The sequence below is a fragment of the Marmota flaviventris genome, chromosome 6, assembly GCF_047511675.1.
Source record: "Marmota flaviventris isolate mMarFla1 chromosome 6, mMarFla1.hap1, whole genome shotgun sequence".
NCBI classification, from domain to species: domain Eukaryota; kingdom Metazoa; phylum Chordata; class Mammalia; order Rodentia; family Sciuridae; genus Marmota; species Marmota flaviventris.
The window spans coordinates 16,207,167-16,232,388 of NC_092503.1; the positions used below are offsets into that span (position 1 = coordinate 16,207,167).

At 43.1% G+C, this 25,222-nt stretch overlaps 1 long non-coding RNA gene across 1 annotated transcript in view; it reads right to left on the minus strand.

Annotated features, from left to right (window-relative positions):
* The window catches only part of LOC139706016 (uncharacterized), a 39,761-nt gene that overhangs the window by 1,760 nt on the left and 12,779 nt on the right, over positions 1–25,222 (minus strand). The gene's annotated exons all lie outside the window — the stretch shown is intronic.

Here is a 25,222-nt window from a genome sequence, read left to right on the forward strand (position 1 = left end):
TCAATATTGGACAGTCACAGTGGCTTAGAGACTCTGAAGTTTGGGTAAGTAAAACAAAGAAGAAAGAGTACATTGAAACTGAGCTGGTTTTGGCAGCAGTGGTAGCAGCACTGGTTCAGCACAGAGGGAGAAACAAAATTAACAGATTTAGTACAGAAAATCCTGAGTGTAGACAGCAGTGAGTTGAACCATGATTTCTAACTGCCTCATGTCTGTGTTTCTGCTGGGAACCTCCTATGTAATGGTTGAGGTCAAGGTGGCCTGGTTGCTATGGTGATGCCCAGCCAGAGGAAGCTCCCTGGGAAGGCGCAGAGCTGTATCATTTCAAACCTTAAACTCAGGCATCAACTTCCTGGAATGGAGAATTCTGAGCATGATAACCTCTGTGGAGAGTGGTGACAAAGAATGGGAGAGCAGTGAATGAGACTGGGGGTCTCTGATGACCTCATGGCTGTGGCACATCTGGTGCCTGGGAATGTTCCTGGGTGGCTGCATAAGATGCCTAGCTGCTATGATAATGCCCTGCATGAAAAGGATCTTCATAAGAGGCTTAGCTTCAACCTTGATCTCAGGCACATAGCTCCCAGGGATAGAGGAATTCTCATGCTAGACGACTACAATGTTCCACCAGCTCTGCTACTTCTAAGCCTGCCTGCTTAATAGTAACTTTAAACAATGGACCTTCTTGAGCATTTCACAAAGCTGCTAACATTCCACATGGCAACTGTGGATTGCAACTTTGGAAAATCTCCATAGAAGTTTCTTTTTTCTGTAACTTTCCTGAAGACAAAGAATAATGCTAGCATAGTCCTTAACCTGACATGAGACATACATAAATAAAAATTGCTGGCCAATTTTGAGACATGCTTCTCTATCAGAAAGCAGCACTCCACCTAATCCCAGCTACATAATTCACAATCTGTGTGTGAATCTTCATTTTCTAATCTGTTATCACCCTTTGCTGGAACCATGAGTTTGGCCACACCGATTGCAGCAAATCTCGATGTCTCACAATTTTCACTATGAACTTCACGTCTCTCTGCTTTGCTAAAACTTTCTCACAAAGCACTTTGTGTGTGTGTGTGTGTGTGTGTGTGTGTGTGTGTTGTGCTGTGGAGCAAACCCAGAGCCTGTGCATGAGAGGCAAGCACTCTACCATCCTGAGCTATCTCTGGGTTGTTTATCCTCCATCAGAGGTTGAATCCCCACCTGGCCTCAGGTTTTTTCTCTATGTGTGTCTGTTTGTCTTTTCTCAGTCCCCCATCACGTCTCACCAGTGTCTGAATTAATAGCCATGCATGTCCTTGCACCTGAGTCAGAAAAGCTCCCTGAACTTAGTTGATCCAGAGGCCGCACTGAGCAATGGTATTTGAAAAGTGCCCTGTGCTTCCAAATGAGTCATGGGCACCTGAGGCAGAGCCATTTTGAAGTGTCCATTCTGTGTCTGCTCCTTAGGGAGCCAGGAAATCAGAGCAAAGACTGTCACACTGTCCCAGCAGGCACATACACTATAGCCTAGGGTGTACCTAGCAGAATGGGAGTGAAACAGGCACAGAAAAGATTGTTCCCATGGGGATTCAAGTTGGAAAAGAGAAAGAGAGCCCAACCTGCTTCTCCTTTGAGTCTGGTGACTCATATGACCAGCCAGAGCAGGGCAGGAATCCCAATAGGCAGGTGTGAATATAATTCAGGAAGGCTGTACTCATGGGCAGCACAGTGTGGAGGATTGGCTCCCCTGTGCCATGAATGGAATTCATGGGAGGTTCCTGAGATCCACACAAGAGATGGGCATCTGCCAGGCCTTAGGGGTGTGTTGATCTAATGCCTCCAGAGCAGAGTCCACCCAACAAAGTCTCTGAGGCCTGATTAGACCTCAGTCCCACCCACAAGCTTTCCCCTCATAGGATTCTGTGGCTGCCCCACCCTGAGAAGGCATCAATCTGGTCTGCGCAGACAAAACTCGCACTGACAGTAGGTAACATCCCATCCTACCACATCCTGGAGAGAAGAGAAGCTGAGAATTATTTGAACCAGCTTCAGTTTAGTTCATTCCAACTGGCTTCTAGGTGGGCAGCACAGGAGGAAGAGATTAACAACCCCCAGCCCTTGCTCTCCTGCTCAGTAAGTAGCTCAAGAAGAAATGGAAAGACAATAAAGCATAGACAGTGATCATCCATCCTCGTCAGCTGTTTTGACCACCTCAGTGAAAACAAGCCCTTCATTTTACATTAAGAATATTTTTTCTTTTTTCTTTCTTTTGTGTGTGTGTCTGGTGTGCTGATCGGTTCATGGAGATAGATATAGATATAGATACAGATATTTCTTTTTCTCTCTTTTAGCATTTTTTTAAAGTGTAGTTATTTTTCCTTGCCTTCAAGCTTAAGATTTGGGGTTTGAATATTTTGGTTTTGTTTTATATTGTTTTCTTTTTCTCTTGTTTCTCTCTTTCTCCCTCTCTTATCATGCCAGCAGCCAGAATCCATTATTCTTTCATTCACTCTCCATTTACATTGTTACTTCTATCTTTTCTCCCCCCTTGCTTATAACCATCACCTATTCAATCTCTTCTGAATTCTTTCTGGTCCCTTTTTGAAATCATTAACCCTTTCATGTCTTTCTATCACATCTTCTTTCTCCTAATTTATTCTTCCATTGTATAGCATGAACTGGTTTATATAACTCCTGCTCCTACCATTAATGCTTTTGTAGTTTTGACTGCTGTGGATGGCAGTTGACACCTGTTGTTTGGTTTAATGCCAGGTCCAGATTATGGTTACAAACTGTTTTTGCTATTGGTAATTCCTGACCCCAACATTTCTGGGGTTTTGTTTTGTTTTGTTTTTGTAAAATTAACAGTGTAGATATCATAGTAGGTAAATTCTAACAGAATATGATTTGAGTGAATGAATAAGAGTTCTATGCTCTTTCTTTACCACATTTATCTCAGGCCCAAATTTATGCATTTCTTTTTATTAGATCTGAACCATCAGAGCTAAATATTTTATTCCATCATGAACAAAAGCAAAAAAAAAAAATCATACTTATTCTAAATGGATTTCATGAAAATCTAAAAGATGGGTTGTTTTTTAAACTCTGTAAAGTTGAGGCAGTATTGCAGAATTATAAAAGATCTCTGTTTTTTCTATATATGAAAGCATTATAGTTCTAAAATCTGTAAGAACTTTTGCCTAGGAATGTCTCTTTTGAATTCAATTTTAACAATATCACAATATTTTTCAGATTTTACATTGGAAGTAACATTTAGAAGTTCCAATAGTTCAGTGAAGTTGTTCAAGTGTGTCATTTATACTTTAGGGAGTAGTATTTGGGAGGGGCAGGAATTCACCTTTATCAATTACCAATAAATCTAGATATGCTTCAAAGCTTAAAATTTGTTTACAAATAAATATCACTACATTTTTACAGACCACAATTTTAATCAGTAGAGAAAAACTTTCAGAGTTCCAGGGCAAGGGCAGAGCCATCCCACACCCACACAGAAAGCCAACCCATGCTGAGGTTCCTTATTCACCTAAGTGTGACTCCGCAGCCTAAGATCAGGAAACATACAGGCTTGAGGCTTCCACTGATAAGAAACTGGAAAATCACTGCTTCTATCAAGAGGCAACAATAAGGGCCTGGTAAAATGTCACCAAGGTCCCTGTGGTCTGGCAGCACCAGAGGTTTCTCTACCAGGGGTGCTAACAGTTATCCTATTACTAAGTAACAGAGAGTCTCGCATAGGGTTGCCTAGCTTTTGTTTCTTCTACTAACAGCCAACTTCCTATGATTATCCTCTCACAAGTCATATAATCTAATACATGCATATTCTCACATCCTACCTCATAAACATCTCCTCCAACCACCTAGTCCGCCTTCCACCATCAGAAACTGTAAACTATTATGCAAACCTATTGATTATATGGTTGAAGAAAACCAAACTCATCGTTTATGTTCATAGTGACAATACTGTAAACATAAAAATAGAAGCTAACTGATACATGGCTGCACATTCGATACATTGAGGGCTATAATATTAATCTCTCCCTTAAAAATGAAGTATGGGTAACCGGTAGGCACACAATAAGGCAATAGGACAAAAGCTGTAATATCTCAGATGTACACTGCAAGAGAGGAAGACACATAGACATCATTAAAAAAAAAAAACAAGAAAGGAAAGTGCCCCCAAATAAACCAAGATACTACAACAATAGAATCCATAGATAGTGAAGTAGGTAAAATATCAGAGAAGGAGTTCATAATATACATAATTAAAATGATTAGGGAAGAATGACCTAAATGAACAGATAAAGGTAAAAATCAATCACTCCAACAAAGAGATAAGAGAACAAATTCAGGTGATCATTGATCACACCAACAAAGAGATCAGAGAGCAAACACAGATTACAAGAGATTACTTCAAGAAAGATATAGAGATACTGAAAAAAAAAACAGAAATCCTTGAAATGAAAGAAACAATAAGCAAAAAAACCCTCAATAAATAACATCATCAACAGACTAGATGACTTGGAAAACAGAACCTCAGACTGAAGACAAAATATACATTCTTGAAAATAAAGTTGACCTCACAGTAAAGATGGTAAGAAACCATGAACAGAATATCCAAGAATTATAGGATACCATCAAAAGACCAAATTTAAGATTTACTAGGATATTGGAGGGTTCAGAGATTCAAACCAAAGGAATGCACAATCTCTTCAATGAAATAATATCCAAAAATTTCCCAAGCATGAAGAATGAATTGAAAAATCAAATACAAGACGCCTATAGGACACCAAGTGTACAAAATTACAACAGATCTACACCAAGACACATTATAATGAAAATGCTTAGCATGCAGAATAAGGATAGAATTCCAAAGGCCACAATAGATTAAAATCAGATTACCTCTGAGAGAAAACCAATGCAAATCTCAGCAGATTTTTCAACCCAGACTCTCAAAGCTAGGAGATCCTGGAACAACATATACCAAGCCTTAAAAGATAATGGATACCAACAACAATATTATATCCAGCAAAATTAACCTTCAAATTTGACAATGAAATAAAAACCTTCCATGATAAACAAAAGCTAAAAGAATTTACAGCAAGTAAGCCTGAACTACAGAACATTCTTGGCAAAATATTCCACGAGGAGAGAATGAAAAACAACAATGAAAATCTGCAAAGGGAAGAACTTCAATAAAAGAAAAGCAAATTAAAGGAGAAACCAAGTCAAGCTAAATACTAAAAACAAACAAAAATGCCCGGTTATCCAAATCATATTTCAGTAATAACCCTAAATGTTAATGGCTTAAAGTTACCAATCAAAAGACATAGGCTGTTAGATTGGATTTAAAAAATACAAAAGAACCAACAATATGCTGCCTTTAAGAGATTCATGTCATAGAAAAAGATGCCCACAGACTGAAAGTGAAATGTTAGGATAAAATATACCATTCACATGGCCTACATAAGTAAGCAGGGGTTTCCATACTCATATCAAATAAAGTAGACTTTGAGCAAAAGTTAATCCAAAGGGATAAAGATAGACATTTCATACTGCTTAATGGAACCATACATCAACAAGACATAACAGTTATAAATATATATACGCCCCAAAGTGGAGCATCTACATTCATCAATCAAACTCTTCTCGAGTTCAAGAGTCAAATAGATCACAACACAATAATTCTGAGTGACTTTAACACCTTTTCACCACTAGATAGATCTACCAAACAAAAGCTTATAAAAAGAAACTATAGAACTCAATAATACAATCAATAACTTAGACTTAACTGAGCTTAATTATAATCCATCAATGAATGAATACACTTTCTTCTCAGTAGCACATGGATCCTTCCCTAAAATTGATCATATGTTATTATGCCACAAAACAAATTTTAGTAAATACTGAAAAGTAGAGATATTACCCTGCATTCTATCAGACAATAATGGAATGCAATTAGAAATTAATGAGAAAATAAAAAATAAATGCTACTCCAACACCTGGAGACTAAATAATATGCTACTAAATGAGCAATGATTAACAAAAGATATCAATGAGGAGACTAAAAAATTCTTAAAAGTAAATGAGAACATTGATACAACATATTGAAACCTCTGGGACACTGTGAAGGCTGTTTTAACAGGAAAGTTCATTGCATGGAGTTCATTCCTTCAAAGAAGAAAAAGTCAACAAATAAATGACCTAACATTACATCTCAAAGCCCTAGAAAGAGAAGAACAAATCAACCCCCAAAGCAGCAGAAGGTAGGAGATAATTAAAATTAGAGATGAAATTGAAACAAAACAACAATTGAAAAAATTGACAAAACAAAAAGTTGGTTCTTTCAAAAAATAAGTAAAATTGATAAACCCTTAGCCATGCTAACAAAGATAAGGAGAGAGAAAACAAAAATTATTAACATCCATGATGAAAAAGGAAATATTATGATGGACACAACAGAAACACAGAAGATAATTAGAAATTATTTTGAAAATTTGTACTCCAATAAAGTGGAAAATATCAAAGACATCAACAAATTTGTGAAGGCATATGATATGCCTAACCTAAATCAGAATGATATACACAATTTCAACAGATCAAATTCAAGCAAGGAAATAGAGGACTCCATCAGAAGTCTACAAACCAAGAAAAGCCCAGGACCCGATGCATACACAACTGAGTTCTAAAAGACCTTTAAAAAGAACTGACACCAAAACGTCTCAAACTATTTCATGAAATAGAAAAATTGTCAAAATGACTATACTACCAAAAGCACTATATAGATTCAATGGAATTCCAATCAGAATCACAGTGGCATTTTTTATAGAAATACAGAAAGCAATCATGAAATTCATCTGGAAACATAGGAGACCCAGAATAGCTAAAGCAATCCTTAGCAAGAAGAGTGAGGCTGGTGGCATCACTATTCTAGAACTAAAACTATACTACAGAGCAACAGTAATGAAAACAGCATAGCATTGACACCAAAACAGTCTGGTAGACCAATGGTACAGAATAGAGGACACAGAGACTAACCCACAAAATTACAATCATCTTATCTTAGAAAAAGTGCCAAAAAAATACATTGGAGAAAAGATAGCCTCTTCAACAAATGGTGCTGGGAAAACTGGAAATCCATATGCTGCAAAATTAAATTAAACCCCTATATCTCACCATGCACAAAACTCAACTCAAAGTGGATCAAGGACCTAGCAATTAAACCAGAGACCCTGAGTCTAATAGAAAAAAAAATAGGCCCTAATATCCACCATGTGGGATTAGGCCCCAACTTCCTTAATAAAAACTTCTTTCGTGCAAGAATTAAAATCAAAAATCAATAAGTGGGATGGACTCAAACTAAAAAGTTTCTTCTCAGCAAAACAAACAATTAGTGAAGTGAATAGAGAGCCTACAGAATGGGAGCAGATCTTTACCACAAGCACATCAGATAGAGCATTAATCTCTAGAATACATAAAGCATTCAAAACACCTAACACCAAAAACAAATAACCCAGTAAATGGGCCAAGGAACCGAACAGACACTTCTCAGAAGAGGATATACAATCAATCAACAAACATATGAAAAAATGTTCATCATCTCTAGCAATTAGAAAATGCAAATAAAAACTACTTCAAGATTTCATCTCACTCCAGTCAGAATGGCAGTTATCAAGAATACAAACAGCAATAAGTGTTGGTAAGCATGTGGGCAAAAAAAGAACACTCTTACATTGCTGGTGGGACTGCAAATTGGTACAGCCAATCTGGAAAGCAGTGTGGAGATTCCTTGGAAAACTGGGAATGGAGCCACCATCTGACCCAGCTATCCCACTCCTCAGTTCATACCCAATGGACTTAAAAACAGCATATTACAGGGACACAGCCATGTCAATGTTTATAGCAGCACAATTCACAATAGTTAAACTGTGGAACCAACCTAGATGCCCTTCAGTAGATGAATGGGTAGGAAAACTTTGGTATATATACACAATGGAAGATTATCTGCATTAAAAGAGAATAAAATCATGGCAATTGCAGGTAAATGGATGAAGCTGGAGAATATAGTGCTAAGTTAAGCATGCCAATCCCAAAAAACCAAAAGCCAAATGGTTTCTTTGATATGAGGACACAGACATAATGGTGATTGAGGGTGAGCATGGGAAGAATGGAGATACTTTAGATAGGGCAAAGGGGAAGGTGGGGAAGGAAGTTGGCAAGGGGGTAGGAATGATGGTGGAATGAGTTAGACATCATTACCCTAAGTACATGTATAAGACATGAGTGGTGTGAAAATATTCTATGTACAATCAGTGTCTTGAAAAATTGTGTTCTGTATGTATAATATGAAATAAATTGCATGCCGCCATGATGTATAACAAATCAGAATAAATTTTTAAAAACAAGTTAAAAAAGCAGAGAGAATAACTTTCAGTAGACTTTCAATTGATGCTTGATAAAGACATTCTCAATGCAGTTTTCAGATTTTGTGCTCAAGTGTTTAAAATTCAGTTTACCTAAAGACAAGAATGTATGAATAATAAAAGTGGGTACTTAGGGGAGAAAGATATGAATGTAACATTTTAGAATTTGGACTATGCAAATACTAAAGGATAATGATTTAATATATGTATGGAATGCTATTTGTTAAGTACTAAGTCAAATCTAAAATGTAAAGATCAAGATTTTCAGCTTAGGCCAGGCCTGATAGGGCATGCCTTCAATCCCTGTGGCTTAGGAGGTTGAGATAGGAGCATCAGGAGTTCAAAGGCAGCTTCAGCAACAGTGAGGTGTTAAGCAACTCAGTGAAACCCTGTCTCTAAATAAAATAAAATATAGGGCTGGGGATGGTCTCAGTGGCTGAGTGCCCCTGAGTTCAATTCCTTTTAGCACCCCCCCCAGAAAATTTCAGATTAATATTTTATGTTTTTGTTCATAAAATTTTTGCATTGGTACTAACAATAGGTATTTTAAATGAAATATTTAATTTCCTACTTGTTGCTGTTAGTCATTTTGAAAGTTTACAATGTGTGAGGAACCAGAGCAAAAGTTTATAATCTTTCAACCACAATATTGGCTAACAGGCCAAAAAGTAGGAAAAACAGTAGTGGAAGATTTACAAATTCCCACAAGCACCTAGAAATGATTTTAGGAAAAGCATTTTACTACCAACTCATAGATAGGGACTCTTGAAAATGAAGAAGAATTAGTACCAGTTACTTTCTTGCCTTTCACCCTTTGGTCAGACTTGGTCAGTGAGAGGAGCAGGACAAGTCAATCTACATAATTGAAACTGCTTGTGCCATACAGGTCAGGTTTTCTGCTGGTTTTGGGGTTTTGTGCTGGGGATCAAAACTGTGCCCTGGCTCTGTTAGTCAGCTTCTCCTCTTCCCATCACTGTGACAAAATACTGAGAGAATTAATGTATAATATTAATATATGCTCCCAGTTTGGGAGGTTTGGGGCCTGTGGGGCCTGTGGGGCAAGGCAGCATTCCATGGTGGGAGTACAGAACTCCCACTAACTCCCCCATGGCATCCCCCCATCTTAAAGTTTCCCCCAAGTCCTAACAGTGCCACACTAGGGCCAAATCTTTAACCCAGGGGCTTTGGGGTACAATCTATATCCAAACTATAGTACTGGTGCATGCTAGGCCAGTGCTGTGCCACTGAGCTTCATCTCCAGTCCCCAGGTCAACTGGAAATAGTCTCACTTCTGAATCAAGAGGAAGCCCCTGGTGGGGGGGCAGGTGGCAATAGGAGGGGACGAAACTATACCCAGACCCCAGAGGCAGGGGGCTGTAGGGGACCTGGCCTGGAGGAAAGGCTCTGACCTCCCCTTAGGTCCAAGTGCCTTAAGGATGACAGGGACAGTCCGCATTACACTCTCTTTTCATCCAGGCTCGGCTCCCTCCTTTCTTTCTTTGGGAGGCACTGGCAGTAGAATTTGCAGGATCAAAATGACAGAAAGCCCACCTCTGTGCCCTCCTCAGTCTCCAGACTTCCCTTAGGGGCTCCTTCCTGCTGGTCCACTCCCCTGCAGCAGGTTCTCGACCGTGAGCCTGTGGTAGGAGCCAAGGGACCCAGGTAGCCCAGAGAGTGGAAAAGAGAAGAAAAAGTTAGGGCAGGCCTGGGAGGGAGCGAGACTACAGGAGGGAGAGATGGCTTGGTGTAGGTCCCCAGTGCCACCTCCATAGAGGAAGTGGGACATGGGAGGATCCCTGTACCTCAGCGAGGGGAATGATGATTCTGCGGGGTCCTGGTGGCCCTGGCAGCTGGAGGACGTGGTCCAACTGGATGCAGGAGGAGCGCGCTGCAGCTGCCAGCCCTGGCTTTTAAAGGCTCTGACTGCTGCCCAGGTCCTGCCTTGCTCCCCAGCGCCTTCAGGATGGCAGGTGCAGTCCCCACTCCTCTTTCTTATCATCCAGGCTAAGCTCTGCCTTACTTTCTTTGTTTTGCGCTGGCCAGTGAGTTGTGGAATTGAACTTATGGGGACATCTCTGACCCCTTCTCAGTCCCCAGACTATGGGCTGTGTCCCACAGGGGCATTTCCTGCATCAGGTTCTTGACCCTGCGCCTGCAGAGGGGACAGGAGACAGAACTAGACCAGGGAGCAGAAAAGAGATGAAAAGATTAGGGGCAGTGGGATAGGAGGAAGTGAGCTAGCAGAATAGAGCCAGATGGCTTGGTGCAGGGTTCAGATGCCACTTCTGTCCTCATTCGGGGGGGGGGGGGGGGGGGGCGGGGGGGCCAGCACTGAGCCTTCCTATCCCGGGGCCCAGGAGCATGAAAGAACCACAGTGAAAGGGTTTGGGTTTTCCAGCTGTGGAGGGCATTTACTTCTGCACACTAGGGGCTGTGTTGTGCCCCTTTGCCTAGCACAGATGCCTCTATCATAGGTTGTCCTGGTACTGGCAGGTCCAGTGGCCTCCAAGTTCATGTGCTATTTACTCTTTAGAATTTCCTTTTCAAAGAAAGAAAGGTTGGGGGAGGTGTCTCATGAAAATCAAAGGGGGATCAGTATTGTAGAGGAAAGAGACCAGGGGAAGGGAGGAGAGGAGAGAAAGAGGAAATACTGGAGATTTATATTGGCTAAATTCTGTTGCTATATTTGGCGTGTACAAATATGTAAAAACAAATACGAATATTAGGACAAGTACAGTGCACCAATACAACTATGGAATTAAATTAAAATTTAAAATATCAAAAAGAATTTTCTTACATTTGAAATATACCCATTTCAATCATTAGGAAATTACTTAAGTATGGTAAATCCATCTGCTAGAGAAATATTCAGTTGTTATAAAGAAAGAACATCTGAAATCCATCTGTATTTTTGATAAATAACAAGAGCAAAATAAAAAAAATAGAACTTTCTTTAAAGATTTTTTTGTTTGTTTTTTATATACTGCTTTATAATAATATACAATAGGAACAGGGATGGTGCTGCATGCACCAGACCCTATGTTAAAGAAAGACATTAGAAAATAAATAGGCAGAATGAATATTGTCAAATGGCCATATTTTCAAAAGTGATCTACAGATTTGATGACATCTCCATTGAAATATAAATGGCAACCTTCACAAAAGTAGAGTGGGGAAAACAGACATAAAATTCATCTGGAAGTATAGAATAACTGGAATAGCTAAACCAATCCTGAGTAGGAAGATGAAGGCATGTGACAGTCCCTGGTCTCAAATTATACTACAAAGCTATAGAAGAAAGAAAAACTGCATGGTATCTGGAAGAAAAAAAAAAAAAAGATTTGAGGACCAATAGAATAGAGTAGAAAACAAAGAGGAAAATTCACATTGATATGATCATTTGATTGTTGACAAAGTTGCCACATATATATTTTGGAGTGGTTAAGAGAGAAGGGGGAAGAAGTATGCTGTCTGAAACCCCACCCAAAACCCAAGAACAAGGTTCTAGGCCCCTCTCTTTGGACAGGATTCTCCCCACCCCCAGGTCCTATGGCCCCTCCTATCTGGAGGAGGAGCAGGCTCCCAATCAGGGAGCAAATCCAGTCATTACAGCTTCAGTCCTCAGATACCAAGGCCTACAGCAGGGCTGGGGCTGATTCTGGCCTGAGAGAAAGAAGGGAGGACCTGGTTGGTAGAGGAGGGATACACATGACCCAAGGTGAGCATGGCTCTGAGATTGGGAGTGACTGGTGAGAGGTCACCAGAACTGATGGTAGGATTTCTTGAGAGAGTTGAAGGAATATCGGTTTCTTTTCCAAAGGTTAAAGATGCTCCCAAGAAGCTTTTGGAACTGTGATTCAGTTAAAGAACTGTGCTTTCTGGTCTTCTGCCAGTCTATTCCCTGCTATTCCTCCATAGAGCAAACGGAGATTGAACTACAAATCCAGAGGCCTCCAGAGAGTCAGTCACAGGTTCTAACTTAGCCTAGAACTCTCCCACTCACATCCCGCAGGGGCGACCAATTGGGCACCCATGGGAGGGATGGGCTCTTTGTGAAATAAAAGCTATGAGAGTGTATGTGAAGAAATAAAGACAAAAAGGCAAGAATTATATATTTGAAAGCAGGGGCATGACTGGTTGAGCCAACCAGATGGGCCTGACTTGTAACAAAGAATAAGCCTGCACTTGGTATATTTATAGCAGTACAAATCAAAGTTAGTTTTAGGACTTGTTTGTCCTCTAGGTAATAGCCTTATTATCTTAAATTAACTTATGTTTTATATTAGAATTGATACTCATATAAGATATTGACAAATAATAGTTGTAAAGTTTGTAAGGAAAATACAATATAAACTTAACAAGAGTAAAAAACATTTAATTTTTTATTACATATGAATTAAGGAACTAATTTTGAATATTCATTCAGTTATATATCATATTTTATTTATTGTATGAATACAATAATTTGTGTAACAAAAGTTTATCTTTTAAACTTAAATTTAAGTGAACTTGAATGATTATTTTAACCTGGATTGACATGAGAGGCAGAGTTTTAATTTAAGAGAGATGGCCTCTGCAAAAAATACAAAAGATTCAAACCGACACTTTTTATAATAAGAAATACATATGTTCAATGAGCAGAGGAGAAATATTTTCCACCAATTAATAATAAAAAAACAGGAAGCAAATGAATGAATAGCTTTTTATCTACCAAATTAGGAAAGGTTTTCATTATCATAAAATCTAGTGTTGATCCAACTATGAGGAATTAGTACTTTCAAATACTGCTGGGTAGAATGTGAATTTGTAGTATTTTTCGGGACAGTAATTTTAAAATCAGTGAAATAATCCTTGATGGGATTACCTGAGTGGTGACTGGAGGAGGTGGGGCATTGAGGGCATGACTTGGGGTATGTATCTGCATCTGGTGAATGGAGTCTCTCTCTCTCTCTCTCTCTCTCTCTCTCTCTCTCTCTCTCTCTCTCTCTCTCTCTCCCCTCACCACTTCTTTCTGATCATCATTTGAGCTACTTTCCTCTGCCACATTCTTCTGCCAGATGTTCAGCCTCACTCAAGCCCCAATGAATGCAGCCAGTCTTCTATGAACCAAGACCTCTGAAACCCTGTGAGCCCTCAAACAAACTTTTCCTCCTCTACAATTGTTCTGGTTGAGTCTTTTAGTCTCAGCAGCGAGAAAGCTGACTAAAATAATCCATAAATGGATTAATCCATTAAGGAGGTCAGAATCCTCATGAACCTATTATCTCCCCAAAACCCTGTTTCTGAATATTGCTGCTTTGAAGACCACATGAACATTTGAGGGCATTTAAGATCCAAACCATAGGAGACCACGTTCTTTTTATAACATTTAGATTAGAAACCACTGCTTTGCCTTTAGAAAAAATCTTTGCCATGTGCGCAAATGTCCATCAGGATTCCATTACCAACCACTAGCACCTTCACACCTTCACCACACAAGGGGACAGGGGTGGACACCCTCCCATGGCATTGCACCTGTTTATTTCGGGTCTAGAGCAGAGAGTAGAAGGGACTGGAAATTGAACATGTTAGAAAACAAAGTTAGAGGAAACACTGGGCCCCATCTTACTACTCCATTCAAATTGTGGAGATAAGGACATGCATAACTTTGAGTGACATGGACTGCAGAGGGAGCCTGCTCTTAGCTGAGGACTATGATCAGAGTGTGTCACTGCGGCTGAGGATTGTTCCATTGGCATATTCACCTGCACATACCTGCAGCTTCCTTAGGTGCACAGAAGCAGCATGAAGGATTCACATCTGGCTGGTTTTGAGAAGCACTTTTAATCTCTGGTTTAAAAGTCCCCTGAAGGTGTCTATAAACATTATAGTAATCAGGTTACACTATAGTGTGGATATTAACAATATCAGACATCCACCATACACATTGCTTCCAAATTTATGGAGCTCTTTCTTTCTTGATCTTCACAGTGTTTCTACAAAGATACTATAAGCCCTGCTGCAGGCCTCCGCAACTGTGCAAGAGGAGTTGTGGGGAAGGGGACTGGTGCCTGTGCTTCTGCACAGAGGAGATGAGGGCAGCAGGGAGGACAGCCCAATGCCACACCTGCTATTATTCTCAGCCCATCAGGTGCAGTTAACTCACATTTGACTGGAAATGATGTAGAAGCTGCTTCTGGGGTATGGTGGGAAGGGTTATTTTTATTTTATCCAATTTTATAACAACTGAATAAATTTTAATTATAAATGTTTATATATATTTGACAGATTGAAGCCTGGTGATAAGACCTTATCCAGGACCTGAGAGGGAAAGTCTCCATGGGGAAGGATAGAGTTCAGAATCTGCCCAGGATTTGGGATTATAGACAGGGGAAAGCTATCTTGATACCTGCCCCTCCCCCAGTGCCTTCCGCCTACTGGCCTAACCTATAGCCACCTGGTTTTAGACAGGGTGTAGGAATTCATCTTCTGACTCTCATCACTGCTATTCTGACCACCTGCATTGCCCCAGCCTTCCAAGTGCACCCCCTACTCTAGGTCTTCACTGAATATCCTGTGGCTGTGCATGAAGGACTGGATTTGTAAGGCTGTCAGCAGGAGAAGGTGTCCTGTTGGGGACCATCATCCTGTCCACACTGTGAGCCAGACCTGACTTCACAGAGCTGGTCCCTGAGCACCTGCTGCTCCCAGGGCCCCAGAAACATGCTGGCCGTCCTAGCTCTCACCTGCTGCAGTGTCCAGCTGGTGAAGGAGGGAGACTGGTCCCTGGTGCTGGAGAAGCAGGAGCAGGACAAGGAGAAGCTGCAGGAGGAGGGGAGAGGAAAGGCTCTGCTCAGCTGGTCCTGCGCCCTGAGGCCTGACTGGCAGAGGGCAAGACTCTCCAACCCCACACACTCTCCCAGCATTGCTAATGTGGGTGTGAAGAGAGAAGTGCATTGATCATGTCTCCTGTTCAAGGATAACAAATTGTTAACTTTTACATTCTATTCTTTTCTATCTTCCTTAAAATCTGGAAAAACAAAATCTACTTTGTTTTTTAAAACTGAGCATCATAGTTCTAATCAACAGGTAGGAGAACTTCCCTCTGAGAATAAAATGATCAGGATTCTCACCTGGAAGGATGAGACCATTTGGGTTTTATTTGATATTGCTGGGAAAGGAAGAGAAGTATGTGGGATAGAACACTGCATAAAATGTTAGTGGAAGAGGGCACCTTGGTGTACTTAAATACTGTGAGTTGCCTAATTTCATGTGTATAAAGTGCTGAGACAGTAAGTGCTCAGTAAGTGTTTATCATCATCATCATCATCATCATCATCATCATCATCATCATCTCATCAGCAGCATTTTATTTCTACTGCAGCCATCCCATTTTGCAGTTGAGAAGACTCGGACCCAGGGACCCAAGGACAAAAAATTAATTAGGGACAGTGTTGAGACTACTAAGAGTCTACAGGATCTAATCCATGGCCCCTTTGGAAACAAAATCCTCAGGTGCAAAACTTTAGACAGAGTCCTGTCCAACCACCAGCTGAAATCCAAATCTCACTCTCCCCCTGTCCCCCCCCCCCCGCCAGTGTCCCAGCCATGTGGTCATCACACCAGAGATTTCACTGTGTCCCTGGCTATGTCTAGTAGCCTCCCTCCCCACCACCTTCAGCTCACTCAGGATGAAGCTTCAGGTGACACTACCCACATGCTCACACCCACTACTGATGAGACAGGGGGTGAAACTATGACCAGTGTGGACCCAGTGACAGATGACTTCCTAGGGTCTTGGAATGTGGACAAGACCAAGTGCAAAGAGAAGCCTGGTGCAAAGGGGCAGAGTTACCTTTAGGGACATGCTTTATGATGAAAGGCCAGGCACATGACGGAGCAGAGACATTGGCAGCAGAAATGGAAGAAAACAGCAGCCCTGCAGAGATAATGACACAAGAGAGGCGGCAGAGAGAAGGATATAGGGAGAGCGGAGCTCCAAGACAACTCTCCAGCTTCACAAGGCCCAGATGTTCTTCCTCCAAACTTCCCCTTTGAATGACCCCAGTGTCCTGACAAAAATCCCCTTTTCAGGTTTCTCTGTGGGGCTTTTACATTTCTTCCCGGAAACTCGATTCTCCCCATTCATCTCACTCCTCTTTCTTTGGCTTGAAGAAAAACAAACTCAACTCTAGTTGTTTTGAGTGGCAAGAGGCTGTTTGCTAATGACACAAGCTGTGTCCTGCCAGCCAAGGATATAAAGGCCATTGAGGACATGCAGAAATCCCATTTACCTGACAGCCTGTGTCTCTACCCACTCCTTTCACCTACCTCTCACCTCAGATGTTGACTTCACACTGCCCTTTTAGAGATGGCATTCTCCCCTCTGTATACCCACCACCTTCACACAGAGACCAAGCTTATATAATCTCAGTTCCAGGCACTTACAGAGTGGCATCAGCAATTCCATCTCAGTACAGAATTCCCTGGGCAGAGGCTCTAATAAATGTGGTGTGGGTGCCAATCCCAATGCCTGAGGTCAAAGCTGCAGGATCTGGAAGTGGGGGCAGGGAGGGCAGGAGGAGTACTTTCAATACACCATGACCAATTTAAGAGCAACTTTAAAATGGGAACACTAATGGTACCTTCCCATCTGTTGTTCTGCAGATTGAATTAAGTAACACCAGGACAGCCAGGAAAATATAAGCACAGATTCTTGCACTATATTACTGACCCTTGACCCTTGTCATACTCTCAGCATGAATAGTCCACCCCACAACAAAACTTGGCTCTCTGCCATCTGACATTGTCACACAAGCTGAGGAAAACCAGCAGTACATGTGCCATTCTCAGAAAGTCCCCGAAAGACACTGCCTACTTCTGTGGTTAGCCTTTATTAGGGATTTTCCCTGAGGTGTCTCCTGGGGTGGAGTTTCCTGTGTGCTGAAGAGAGTTGCCCCCAGTGAGTTCAGCAGATGTGACCCTTAGCAACCTTCATTGCAACCCAGAGGAACAAGGCATGTTCTGTCCAAGGAGGAATAGATCTGAAGCCCTGGAGGTGGGCAGGTGGCGCTTCAGATATTCTTTCCTTAAGGGCTCTGCCTCAGCCTTGGAGATAAGGGCTGCTCCCCAGACACGCCACCTATGAATCTTTAGAGCTCTTTCTCTCTCAGTAGATAATCACTGTTAGAGTTAATAATTCCTCATATTAAACATTGCCTCTATAAATTACGCTGTGGTTTGAGTCTCATGACTGGACCTAGGCTGACACCACTGCTCTCCAAATCATTATTCTGTATTATTTTGGCATGGCCAGTGCATAACTCACAAATGCCCCTTCCCAATGCATACTTCTCAGTCTTCCATCAGGCAGGCATGGTATCTCAGGCTGAGGCAGGAGGATCACAATATCAAGACCAACCTCAGCAATTTTTTAAGTAGTGTATCTTTTTTTCTTATAATATTTTTGTTTTGTTTATTTATTTGTTATTTTTAATTATACATGACAATGGAATATATTTTGACATACACGTACATGGAGTATCACTTCAAATTCTTATGGTTGTATGTGGTGTGGACTTACACTGGTCATGTATTCATATATGAATATAGGAAAGTTATGTCTGATTTATTCTACTCTCTTTCCCAGTCACATCATCTGCCATTCACCCATTTACCCCTGTCCAATCCAGTGACCCTCCACTCCTCCCTCCCCCTATTGTGAGTCAGCATTCCAGCCTCAGCATTTAGTGAGGCTAAGCAAGTTAGCAAGACCCTATCTCAAAAATACATAAATAATTTTTAAAGGACTGGCAGTATAGCTCAGTGGTAAAGTGCCCAGTATAAAAAAAAAATCCTTTTCTTAATAAAAAGTAAGATCATGTAAGTAGATATTACCTAATATTTTTCAAAAGATTAGTCCACCTTTCATGTTAGTATGAAACACATGAGATCATCTGAACAGGTAAATGTTGTTGCCCCTGTACACCCACACAGGAAGCCTATTGGACCCCGAAGAGCAATCTTGCTTCCTCTTGCAGTTCTCTCAATTGGTTTTGAAAAACTGGTCAAGAATCTTTTCATAGGAAAAAAAGAGAGAGAGAATTTTTCCAAGTGTCATGTCAGAAGACTTGGGTAGCCCTTACATAAATCTCCACTAAAATACTGGGCATGGTGGCTCATGTCTATATTACCAGCATGAGCCTAGGCAAACTTTTGAATCAACAAAAGCTGGATTCAAAGGGTTTGCTTTTATCATTCTGTCACTCACCTATCTGGCACGACACCACATACAGCCCATCACCTACACACAGGATTTCTACAGTGGAAAATGTGATGTGGGGGTGGACGCTTGGCTTTAGCGCCATTCTGGGACCCTTCACAAGAAGCAGGCCCCTGTCTTACCCCACCAAAAAACATTGGGAGCGCTTGAAGAACTGGATCAACTGTAGCAACTGTAAACACAGAAAGGGGAGAGCAGACAGCAAAGATGTGCAGATCTTGGTGACTGCCCTCTGCTTTGGTCCAGGAACTATAAAATTCTGACCTGTGCCAGGCAGTTGTGGCAATCCTGGGCATACAGCGGCACCTAGTGGTGGCACAGCTGCCTCTTGGAAAACCTCACAGGACAAAGTTAACTAGAAAGACTGAAATAAATATACATACTTCAAACATTATATTGCACATGAAAAAAATACACACAACATTATCACTTTTTTGTAGTAGGGATCGAACTCAGGAGCACTCAAACACTGAGCCACATCCCCAACCCTATTTTGTATTTTACTTATAAAGACAGGGTCTCATGGAGCTGCTTAGTGCCTCGCTGTTGCTGAGGCTGGCTTTAAATCCTGCAATCCTCCTGTCTGTCTCAGCCTCTTGAAGCTGAGGCAGGAGGATTGCAAGTTCAAAGCCAGCTTCAGCATTTAGTGAGACCCTATGTAAGCAATTTAGGCATACCCCATCTCTAAATAAAATATAAAAAGGTCCGGGGATGTGACTCAGTGGTTAAGTGCCCCCTTGGTTCAATCCCTGGTGTGTGTGTGTGTGTGTGTGTGTGTGTGTGTGTGTGTGTATATATATATATATATATATATATATATATATATATAATCACATTTCACAGAAAATTTAAATATAGTCTATAGACTGCATAAATTGTCTCCCCCATGCAAGTCTGCATCCTCTGGTATCGCGGGGTGCCAGACCCTGACAGGGTAATTCCTGCTCAAGAAGTGTGACCCATCTGAGAAATAGAAACTCTGAAATAATGAGAAATACAGACAGAGCCAGAAATTACATAAGCGGAGCGCCTGATAGGTCTTCCAGTCCTGCTAGGAACCGGAACAGAACGACTAAAAATGGCTCTGATTATTTAAGAGGGAGTAGATGAAGGACAGGGATAAGGTTTCAGTGAGAGGAGTCTTGGGTACTTGCTTCTGGGTGTGGCAGGGGTCTTGCAGTAAACAGGTTGATTGGCATTTTGGCAAGCCATCTCCTAGAGACTGTTAGCTCTGGTGGGTCACCCATCTCTGATGTTGTGCTAACCTTTTGATGGAGCTGGGTAGGAAGCCACATAAACCAAGCATTCTCAAACCAGCAGGGTTGCCACTGAGAGTTCCCAGTACCAGGCTTTCCTGACCAATGGCTTCCACATGGATTTGGTTGGTGCACAGTTAGTTCACAGATGGCACTCTGATATTAGCCACATACTCAAGATAAAAAGTTTTAGCCCACGGGGTGGCGCCTGCACACCTGTAATCCCAGTGTCTGGAGAGGCTGAGACATGAGGATCAGAGTTCAAAGCCAGCCTCAGCAACTTAGCAAGGGTGTAAGCAACTCAGTGAGATCCTGTTTCTAAATAAAATATAAAATAGGGCTGGGGATATGGCTCAGTGGCCCAGTGCCCTGAGTTCAATCCCTGGTACTGTGCACCCTCAAAAAAAAAAAAAAAAGATAAAAAGTTTTACAGGATTATTTGTTATTCTCTCAGGGAATATTAACACAATTTCAACACATAGAAATGTATTCTCCATTGGAAATTGTTAGAGTCTGTAAACAAGTCAGGATAGCACCTGGCATTTTGCCAGAGGGAGTAATTTATGAAGTAACCTCAGCGAGCCATTAAGTATGGAGATTTCTTATTGGTTGACTGCTGTATCTATTTTATGTTAATTAAGATAAGCTATGTGAAATGTATATATACCAATCCTGTCCTACAATAAACGGCTCCCACTCCTGCTGTATCAATGTACACAAGATGCTCCTCACCCCCCCCCCCCGTTATTTTGATGCAGCCAGACTACAGCAGGAAATTTTCTTTCTTTTACACTTACTATGAATATTGTGATATTCTTGTTGAGAGGAGATGTACCAGTTTGCACTCCTATCACAGTAACAGTTTCACTTCCCTTTCCAACGCTGGGTCTTAACAATTACAAGTTTTTACAAAATGTTGCCCTTGATGAAATGATGCACTTTTAAATTGGATGGATCTGCACAGCAATTCATTCTAGGAAATTGTATAGAGGTTTATACAAGTATGGTTATTGCAACGTTCTCTTTTATTAAGTAACTAAAAGGAGACCATCTTTATTTTCCTCAATAGACAGCTGGCTGCACATAAATCTGACAGTCACTCCATAGATTGCCATACAGAGTTAAAAAGAAAAGTGGTTCAATGCGCTGGTCTGGGAAAATCTTCAAGGTGTATATTATTTTAAGATACAAGCTGAGAGCAACAGAACATATACGGGCTCATATTTGCTTTGAAAATAAGTATTAACACATAGACACAGCTCTCCTTTTCCTAAGGATGAAGTGGTCCCATAACCTATTCCAAGTTAGTCGGTTTTTAGGGAAAAAAAATTATTTGAAAAGCCAAAAGTATCAACTCCCGTGATTCCGCAGTGCCTACAATCAATCAACCCTATTGTCAGATCAGAACAAGAACAGGGTCCCAGCCCAGAAACTTGAAGGAGTCGCTGGCCTTGGTAGCAAACAGCGCGGTGTGGAGTGCGCTGGATGCGACTAAGCATCCCCTCCCGGGTTCCCAAGGGCACCACTCCTCACCCACCTCCCAGCTGGGTACAGCAACAGCTGCCTGACTGGATGTTACCTCTAGACACAAAACTGCTCTGCTTTTTTAAACACACGTTTAAGAAGAAGGGGGAAAAAACCCAGCAAATCATGATTGGGGGAAAAACTTGCAATACTTGTTTTGGATAAAACAATTTTTACGGAAAAGAAAAGAACAGAGGGAGAAGCCAAGGGAAAGCGGCCTTAGTTGAGTAAATGTAAAGTCTGAAAGTTGACATCAAAGCACTGAAACTATGTGCTGGCACCTATGCCCCGCTGCCTTGACCCTCTGCCTTGCCCTAACCCCTTCCCCTCCCGCGTCGAGCCCCGCACCCCGTGCCCTCATGTACTGATCACTGAGCAAGTCTATTGTCAACTCTTTGGGAAAGCAGGCTTCCTTTGACAGCTATCCACAACCAAGTATATTGTTACAGTTGTGTTTAAATGCTTCCTTCTGTGGAACTACCTTATGTACTATATAGGTATCTGCTCGATTTTAGGAATTTTCACATGCCCAAGTGGGCTGACCATTTTTCCTTATGCTCATGTCAACTAGGGTTACAGCTATGGGAATTTCTAAGTTCTTCCCCACCCCCACCCCCTACCCCACCTGTGATGAGAACCAAACCCTGGGCGCTCCCACAAGGAGGCGACTTGCGACCCTGCTCACTCTGCGCTCTCTCTGCTCCATTCACTCGCTTGCTCCCGCCTCCCTTCACAGTCAGGGTTGCTGCTTTTGAAGGGGGACGCCTTCAACAGGGTGCACCTGCTATTAATTTATTTTTGATTCTGTATTTGGTTGGTTTATGATTGTGTCGGTTAAGTCCCACAACAAGCCAGAGTGCTTCTATTTTGGGGAGTGGAGAAGGTGAATTTCAGTTTGTTTCTAAGAAGGCTTTTAAGAGGACCTCCCTGTTCTGGTGATAAGAAAAAAAAAATCTGTGTGTGTTCAGTACAGACAGAACCATTAAAGGCCTAAGTGCACAGCACATGAACAAGACTCAAGATTCTGGAGAGACTGAGGATCTCTAAAATGGCAAAAGATCTACACATTACTTCATTCACGTGGATTCAGCTTACTGCTCAGTGTGAGGCAAATTAAAGTTGTGATTGTGAGAACGTCCTGAGAAGTGCTCCCCACATACTTCCTATGATTGAATCAGTGGATGTTGAGCCCACAGATATGTAGGACTGACTATGTGCTCATTTAACAGCTTTGTTATTTGCACTGTAGTTTTTCAGAATATTTTAAATATCTTTTTCGTTAGAAATGACATTTGTAAACTATTTAAAGATACAAAATATCAGTGATATGTGCAAATAACAAAGGATAATGATTTAATTATTGTTATAGGATGCTATTTATTAAGTACTAAGTCAAATCTAAAATGCAAAGATCAAGTTCCAGCAGAGAGCATAGTGAGAAATGGGACCCCGGACCCGCGGGCTGCCAGGTCTCCTGCTCCAATCCTGTCCGTCCCAGCTGAAGCCGCCGCAGCCGCAGCCGAGGACGTGGCGCCTTTGGGTGGCTGCCGGGATGGCTCTGCGAGAAGAATGGTGGAGGCCGGCTGGGGCTTGGAGGTCCCAAGCAGAGGGGACGCCCAAAAGTGTGGCCACGGTTTGGCCAGCGGAGCCTCACAGATTAGCGCCCTCCGTGAGCGCCCTGGCCGGCTCCTGGAGACTCCGCCTTGTCCCGCCAACCTGGAGCCCTCCGGGCAGGTGAGCGAAGCCCCCCGCTGAGGACAACGGGTGGAAGGGTTATGGCCTCGGGCGGCTGGTGTTGGTTCTACCAAGGAGAAATGGTAGAGTCACCTTAGAGTCACCAGCTGCATCTGCCCAGTTGGAATGGGCCCCAACCCTCTGGGAAGATTTCCTGCCCCTGTGTATAATAGGCAAAAGCTGTTCTCCACCTGCCCCGCAAACTTAAAACTTGTGCTATGTCTGGACCTTCTAAATGGGAAGAGGATGCCCCGACGTGTGGACGTGTGATAGAGTTAGAAAATAACGTCTCCTAAATGCCCATTTGTTTGAAACAATCAGAAATGCTTTCTGGAAGTGACTTTGAAATGGATTTGTTAGACCACCTCTAGGAGCGACACTTGTCCACGTTTGTTCAGTGGGTTGTTGGACATGGAGAAAACTGACCATGAGAAGGAGGGCCTGTCACACAGGTTTTACCTAAAAGACATTTTTCATATAATAACCGTTGTTTTCTGTGTGCATTTTATTCCTCATTAGTCTATTTATAGTTGAAAATGCTAAGTACTTTTTTTAAAAAATATCTAGGTTTTCTAGATGTTCTAAAGTGCCTGATAAATGTTAAAAGTAGAAGTGGTAAAAATACATATTTTGGACAGAAAAGGCCCAGTGGCCCGCGTCGGGACAGAGCTTCCAATCACTCCTGCAAGGTAGGCGGGCCTGCGACCCACTGGCAGAAGAGGAGCAGCCGCCTGCTGAGAGGCTGAGCCGCCCCCTCCCCCTGCGCCAGCATAGTAGAGGGAACTGGGACCAAAGACAGAGCAGGCCCAGCGGCCTGCTGAGGGGCAGAGCCGCCCCCCACCCCCCTCGCCTGCCAGGTAGGGGAAGGGTGACCACCGACAGAAAAGGCCCAGTGGCCCAGGACGGGACAGAGCTTCCAATCACTCCTGCAAGGTAGGCGGGCCTGCGACCCACCGGCAGAAGAGGAGCAGTCGCCTGCTGAGAGGCTGAGCCGCCCCCTCCCCCTGCGCCGGCATAGTAGAGGGAACTGGGAACAAAGACAGAGCAGGCCCAGCGGCCTGCTGAGGGGCAGAGCCGCCCCCCACCCCCCTCGCCTGCCAGGTAGGGGAAGGGTGACCACCGACAGAAAAGGCCCAGTGGCCCAGGGCGGGACAGAGCTTCCAATCACTCCTGCAAGGTAGGCGGGCCTGCGACCCACCGGCAGAAGAGGAGCAGTCGCCTGCTGAGAGGTTGAGCCGCCCCCTCCCCCTGCGCCGGCATAGTAGAGGGAACTGGGACCAAAGACAGAGCAGGCCCAGCGGCCTGCTGAGGGGCAGAGCCGCCCCCCACCCCCCTCGCCTGCCAGGTAGGGGAAGGGTGACCACCGACAGAAAAGGCCCAGTGGCCCAGGGTGGGACAGAGCTTCCAATCACTCCTGCAAGGTAGGCGGGCCTGCGACCCACTGGCAGAAGAGGAGCAGCCGCCTGCTGAGAGGCTGAGCCGCCCCCTCCCCCTGCGCCGGCATAGTAGAGGGAACTGGGACCAAAGACAGAGCAGGCCCAGCGGCCTGCTGAGGGGCAGAGCCGCCCCCCACCCCCCTCGCCTGCCAGGTAGGGGAAGGGTGACCACCGACAGAAAAGGCCCAGTGGCCCGCGGCGGGACAGAGCTTCCAATCACTCCTGCAAGGTAGGCGGGCCTGCAACCCACCGGCAGAAGAGGAGCAGCGGCCTGCTGGGAGGCAGAGCGGCCCCCTCCCCCCCGCGCCTGCAAGGTAGTCGGAACTGAGACCACCATCAGAACAGGTCAGACCTGCAACCGAGAGACAGAACAGGCCCAGTGGCCTGAGGAAGGGTAGAGCCGCCCCCCCCACACACGCCTGCAAAGTAGGCGGACCTGCGACCCACTGGCAGTACAGCCCCAGAGGCCTGCAGAGGGGCAGTGCCGCTGCCTGCGCCTGCAAAGTAGGCAGAACTGCGACCACCTACAGAACAAGCCTAGCGGCCCGCAGAGGGACAGAGCCGCCGCCCGCGCCTGCAAGG